This window comes from Scylla paramamosain, chromosome 20, assembly GCF_035594125.1.
Source record: "Scylla paramamosain isolate STU-SP2022 chromosome 20, ASM3559412v1, whole genome shotgun sequence".
In the NCBI taxonomy this organism is placed as follows: domain Eukaryota; kingdom Metazoa; phylum Arthropoda; class Malacostraca; order Decapoda; family Portunidae; genus Scylla; species Scylla paramamosain.
In genome coordinates, this window is record NC_087170.1 from 8536495 (window position 1) to 8543444 (window position 6950).

Here is a 6950-nt window from a genome sequence, read left to right on the forward strand (position 1 = left end):
TGTGTAAGTGTGTGTATATATACGAGTACGTTACGTAGTTTGCGAGTATTGAAGCTTACCGATTACTAGAGAGAGAGAGAGAGAGAGAGAGAGAGAGAGAGAGAGAGAGAGAGAGAGAGAGAGAGAGAGAGAGAGAGAGAGAGAGAGAGAGAGAGAGAGAGAGAGAGAGTGTGTGTGTGTGTGTGTGTGTGTGTGTGTGTGTGTGTGTGTGTGTGTGTGTGTGTGTGTGTGTGTGTGTGTGTGTGTGTGTGTGTGTGTGCCCTTCTCACGGGTATTTCCACTCCCAGAAGCAGGAAAAAAGAAATGCGAGGTAACTTTCCTGATAAGAACAACTCTATACACACACACACACACACACACACACACACACACACACACACACACGGGTCAATAGCCGCTACCAAGGAGAAAGAGAAAGAGAGAAAGAGGATCAAGAGTTAATGATGGAAAGAGAACCAGATAGAATCAACAGGAGGATCTATCAAAGACGCCATAACTCTCTCTCTCTCTCCCGCCTCTCAGCCTCTCCCAAGCACCCCTCCATCCCGCCCCATTAGGCCACGTGGCGCAGGGGAGGAAAGGAAAGGCAGAGGAATGAGAGAGGAGGGAGATGGCTGGAAGATGAAAGGGAAGGGCATGGAAAGTAGGAAGAAGGGAAAGAAGGGAAGGGGACTGCGAGGGTAGGAAGAAATAAGAGGATGGTTGAATGGGAAGAGAGAGAGAGAGAGAGAGAGAGAGAGAGAGAGAGAGAGAGAGAGAGAGAGAGAGAGAGAGAGAGAGAGAGAGAGAGAGAGAAAGAGAGGTCATCACTGTTTATAGTTTAGTATTTGCAGTCTTGTTCTCAAAATTATAACTTTTTCGTGCAACATATTACCATTTCAAGTAATATAATGATACTTTCATTTTTAGCTCAATTCGTAACTTAGGAGGAGATTACGTTATCTTCAGCCACTGCAATACTCTTAAATGTGACCACCAACAATTAGAAACACTAGTAATAATTCTTTTTTTTTTCATTAATTATAAAGGATTTCATGTAATTTAAACTAAAGGAATGAGTCAGCTAAGTGTCTCTCTCTCTCTCTCTCTCTCTCTCTCTCTCTCTCTCTCTCTCTCTCTCTCTCTCTCTCTCTCTTTTGTCAAGCCCAGTGGTGCTAAAGGAAGAGTGAATGAGGAAAATTAAGGGACGTGTGTGTGTTGTGTGTGTGTGTGTGTGTGTGTGTGTGTGTGTGTGTGTGTGTGTGTGTGTGTGTGTCCCCGCCACGTGTGGACCTAAGGGTGCTCTCAGTGACTCAAGTGTTTGTTTACATGTCTGACTCCGACGCTCCCCGTCATGACACTGTATATATAGATGCACACACACATATATAGGAGAGATGCGCAGGCCATGAGATAAATATAGATAGTGGACTGGTAGGTGAAAGGACAGGAATGAGTAGTGGTGGATATAAAAGATTGATATACATAGAAAAAAATAAATAAATAAATGGATGCATACAAATAGGTGAAGATAGATTAAAACAAATGGTAAACTGATAAATATACACGTAGATAGCGAGTTGGTAGATGAAAGGACGCGGGTAAATAGAGATGATTTTACAGGCAGGAGTACAGATAAATAATGATACAAATAGATGAAGACAGATAGAAACCAATAATAATAATACAGTAAATTGATAAATATAGATATACAAGGTTATGCTGGTGGATAAAAATAGATTCCATAAGCAATGCAACACACACACACACACACACACACACACACACACACACACACACACACACACACACACACACACACACACACACACACACACACCTGTCCTATCTTACTACAATAAACACATAAATGGCCACAATTGAACTCTATGAAGTTAAATATAGTATAAGGTGCAAGAAATGTGGGTAGTAGTAGCATGTGCAGCATGTGTTGGCTTGGTGCTTGAGTGGTGGTGGTGGCAGTGGTGGGTGGAATGTGCGTGGAGGAGGAATGTGCGTGGGGGTGGTGGCATGATTGTTGTGAACTGGTGGCTGGCTGGCTGACTGGCTAACTGGGCTGGTTTAATCCCCGAGGGTGCATTACGAACGCCAGATGCAGTGATGTACACCTACACACTATTATCATGCTGTCATTTTACTGTTCCATGCGTGCAGGGATCGGCCATGGGTACAACAATGGGGAAAGCCTCTATTTTCCCCGCTCCCAGTAAAAGTTTACCATATGGGTTTGAAATAGAGGCTAATGAAGGTATGTTATGAAGTTGTTTCGATACTTTTCTGAAACAGTTCAAGCCATAGGAAGGAGGAAAACACAAGCAGGCACAGTTCAAGTTAACCTAGAGATGGTTTGTATTGTAACATCAAGGCATCTATGCACAAATACACACCATCCCTATTCATTGTTTTCCCTCTAATTTTAAGACCTCAGTGCCTCCCTCCACGTGGAACAAAATCACTATCATTATCATGCACAAATACACACCATTAACCATCTCTACCCATTGTTTTCCTTTAAATATTAAGATTTCAATGCCTCCACGTGGAACAAAATCACTGTCATCACTCTTATTGTTACACGACACCACGTCACTGCATTGTTTCCATGACGATATACGTATCCGTACTATTGTGAATCTATGGTGTGTGTGTGTGTGTGTGTTTTCTCATCCCATTGTGGTCGCTTATAATGTTCGTACTTGAGGCGTCTCTTTAAATAATGGCAAAGACGACAAGATGAGTCGACACTGAGCCACCAAGGTAGTGTGTGTGTGTGTGTGTGTGTGTGTGTGTGTGTGTGTGTGTGTGTATTTATTCTCTAACCCTTCCTCCCCCTCTACTCTCTGAGAATTTTCTTTGGCAAACCTTCTTTCTTATCGTCCTGTCCTTGGAGAGAGAGAGAGAGAGAGAGAGAGAGAGAGAGAGAGAGAGAGAGAGAGAGAGAGAGAGAGAGAGAGAGTAGTAGCAGTAGTAGTAGTGGTAGTAGTAGTAGTAGTAAATGTAGTTGTTGAAGTAGAAGGAAGAGGTAATCAACAACAACAACAACAACAACAACAACAACAACAACAACAACAACAACCAATCAATCAGGACCAAAACCTAAAACTAAATGAATAAATAAATAAATGGAAAATGGAACACAAGAGAGAGAGAGAGAGAGAGAGAGAGAGAGAGAGAGAGAGAGAGAGAGAGGACAGGAGTTGCTGGTATTGATTTTATCGCGAGGGCCCACCACGAGTCCTGCGCCCCCTCCTCCCCCTCCCCTCCTTCACCCTCACCACTCACTCCTCCACTCCTCCCTCCTTCACTGTCCTTGGTGGCAAAAATGTTAACCATCCGGGAATGACACGTTATTCTTTTGTTATTTTTGGTGAATGGATTATTTCAGTGTGCGCTTCATAACGTTAGCTTCTCCTCCTCCTCCTCCTCCTCCCCATCCCTCCTACCTCAAGCATTCATTCCCCGGACGCAACACAATTGACTAATCTTAACAAGCACTTTTGAATCATTCACTGACAAGGATACACTTCATTCCTCCATCCTTCTTTTATTTCACTTCTTTTCCGTGTTTTCTTTATCATAACAACGATTTCTTGAAGGGACATTATGGTGACATTAAACATTATCAGCTGTTTTTAAGCAATCACGCTCTTTCCTTTCTTCCACTTCATGTTTTTCCTCGCGTGTCTCGATTCTCAGAGGGCTTTTATCACATCAGAAAACATCGGAGCAACTCTTCATGAACAGTACGGAAACACAAATCATTTCTCCATTTCTTCCCATGCCTCCCAGCTCCCTCTGCAAGACCTACGTGAGAACTCAGTGATAGCAGGAAACATTACACTCTTCAATGCAGGTATCAAAATCTAGCAGCCTTGGATTACCGTAAGAAACTGTTTTATTCTCCTTTCGCAGCCTCCAGGAGTCAATGCAAAGTATTCGAGCCTATTATCAAGTTATCATCACAGCAGGAAACATTACCTTCTTCTCATGCGCATTAATCAAAACACAGCAACCTTGAGTTAAACACCATAAATTTTTATACCCTTCACTCGCTGCCTGAAGGAGTCAAGAGCTTAATACACGAACCTATTTAGAGTAATTATCACATCAGGAAACATTATCCACTCCTCATGTGCATTAATCAAAACAAAACATCCTTGACTCACCGTTAAGCGAGTCATAACCCTTCATTCACAGCCTAAAATACTCAACAGGACCTATTCTTAATGCTTAATCACACCAGGAAACATAATCCCTCTTCCAATGCACAGTAGTAAAAATCCAGCATCCTTGGGTTACCGTAAGGAGGTACATTATCATTACTATCCTACCGCAGCCTACGATATACAGACGCAGGACTGAGACGAGAGCAGGGGCGTCTGAACCCAGGTTTGAATATCCGCGAGCTGGTTACGTTGTCATTGGAGTAGGTTGGTAACGTAATCGGGAAAGACGAGTTGAAGGGCTTGGAGAGGGAATACACACGGACTTGTAGAATAGTGAGAGTATGAGAAGGGAAGAGGTATTAGGGAAACCTGTGGGGGCATGGATAGGAGTAAGGGTGTGGTATAAGGGAGGGATATGGAAGAGAGGGCTTGTAAGGGTATGGGAACAGGATGGGGATTCGTGAGGGAGTGGAGAGAAGCGGAACTAGGAGAATGTACGAGGACGGGGAGGAGGAGAGGTTGAAGGAGTTGTGAGAGGGAAGGAATGAGGGGGAAGGGATAGGGGGGCTTGTGAGGAGGTAGGAATGAAGAGGGATTGAGAGGCGAGGAGGAATTGTGGTACTAAGGACAGAGAAGAGCACAGCTGGGGTGGCTTGGTGTTTGGGGTAGAAGTAATGGGAGGGAGTGGAGGGAGTGTGGAAGAGTGTGGGGTGCTATTAGTGGGAATGGAGATGGAAGTGACAGATATAGATTGGGCTATGAGTGGCTAGGAGTGCAAGTGGAAGATTCCGGAGTATAGTGGAGCGTGGTGGAAGGCGTGACAGAAGTACAGCAATAGACACACAGACACATGCTGACTAAAATGGGAGGAATAGAAGGGATACGAGTGAACAGGAGGAATGGAGGCCAGGGGGGGAGAACAATAACCTGAATGGAGGGAAGGAAGAGGGAGGGTTTCGCTTAACATGGCTGATTGCTAAACTGTAAGGGAGAGGAACTATTCCAGATGCGGGGAGAAAGAAAAGAGGGAGATGTCAGTGGGGATAGAAAGCGGATGATTGCCTGATGGGTAAGAGATGGGAAGGCGTGGACGGGAAGGGAAATGAAGGAAGGGAATGATGTGGAGGAAAGGGGGAGAAGAGGGGTCGAAATTAAGGAAAAATAGTTTGTTGTGTGCGGGATGGGAACAGGAGGAGGATTTCAGAAGGAAAAATATGTATGGTGATGTATTTTGGAGAGAAAGATGAGACTATGAGGTATTAATAGATACAAGGAAACGAAGTGATGTTTACAGTGGGAACATGAAGCAGTAAATCTAAAGAAGTGAAATAGTAAAGAAAAAAAAAGAATAAGCACGCTTGATAGTTTCCCTGGATAATAACAATTTTATAATTTCCTTGTCCATAAACAATTCACTGCAGTGCCAACACACACACACACACACACACACACACACACACACACACACAAACACACACGATTTTCCATCGATTAATTCATTTCAACAAACACTCATTCCTCTTCTGTACACAACACAAAAATGACAAGTGTGGGAGTGAAACATGAAACTGCCATTGCAGTCATCACACGAAGAGAAGGCGCTTGGCGAACCACTCAGACACAAAACAAGCACAAGAAAGGGATGGCAACAAGTCAATAGTTACATTTGTGCGTGACAGAGTTCGACACAGTCACTTCTTCCCGCACAAAAGCTGATTCAAGACTGAACTGACTGCTCCTCACCAACCTGTCCGAACGCTGCCAATCCCGGGAAAAATGTCGTACCGTAGAAGCCCCGCCGCGGCCTGACCCTTCAGACCTCAACATCCTTCCCAGGTAATATAATTTTTTTTTCTTCCCAGTGTTTCGTTTTACGACTTAGGGGTCATGGACATGGACTCCTCCGACCTTGAAGGAGGATGAGCTTAACGTTCGCAGCAGAAGAAAATGTGGAGGCTTAATCACATTTAACTGTCAACTAACGGTAGTAATACATAAAAAAAATAAATAAATAAATAAATAAACAATAATAATAATAATAATAATAATAATAATAATAATAATAATAATAATAATAATAATAATAATAATAAATAAAGTAAAATATTTCCATAAGTATTATGCACCCTCCACCCTGTCTCACATGTGCTGATATACTTTGGTTAAAACAAACACTGATATGAGGGGTGAGCAAGAAAAGGAAAATGAAGTAATGCAGGCTGCAAGACAGATATGATAAAATTATGTGAATGAAGAAAGGATGAAAAGAAAGTGCATAACGATCAATGTGTGTGTGTGTGTGTGTGTGTGTGTGTGTGTGTGTGTGAAAGCGTTTAATGATCACATTTTGATTGCTTATAATTTAGTGAAAACTAGCCGCAATTTACATCCAGGTATGCAATCCGAAACTGAATTTCTAAGGCACGTGAGCATGACTGAAACAAACTCGGGCCTTTCACCTTCCCTCATCATCCCCACCACACCGGCTCGCAAACCACTCACAACTCTTTCATCTTCAATCTTCGTTACCACAATGTATGGGGGTTGCATTCACATCGTCGGATCTGGATGTGTAATGTATGGATTTCAGAATTCCTTTTCTTATGACAGAGCCATTAAATGTCAAACTAAAAAATGCCCGGCGCTCTCAGACAACATAATGTGCGAGGATTGTTTGACATTGTTTGATTGCATGACAAAGCTTTTATGGATTTCGATTAAGAGAAGAGATATGTTTTAAATAAGAATTAGGGAGGTAATGACTGGTGATCCTACTTCTAAATA

General features: G+C 42.8%; 1 protein-coding gene across 7 annotated transcripts in view; it reads right to left on the reverse strand.

The window, feature by feature from the left end:
- Positions 1 to 5942, reverse strand: part of LOC135110222 (sodium-dependent serotonin transporter-like) — an 84257-nt gene extending 78315 nt beyond the window's left edge. For 6 of the 7 annotated variants that reach the window (XM_064022292.1, XM_064022300.1, XM_064022299.1 and 3 more), the window contains exon 1: positions 5831 to 5942. The gene's annotated coding sequence lies outside the window, so the exon portion shown is untranslated. The remainder of the gene's footprint in view (positions 1 to 5830) is intronic. The other variant, XM_064022296.1, reaches the window with a different exon arrangement.
- Positions 5943 to 6950: the final 1008 nt, after the last annotated feature.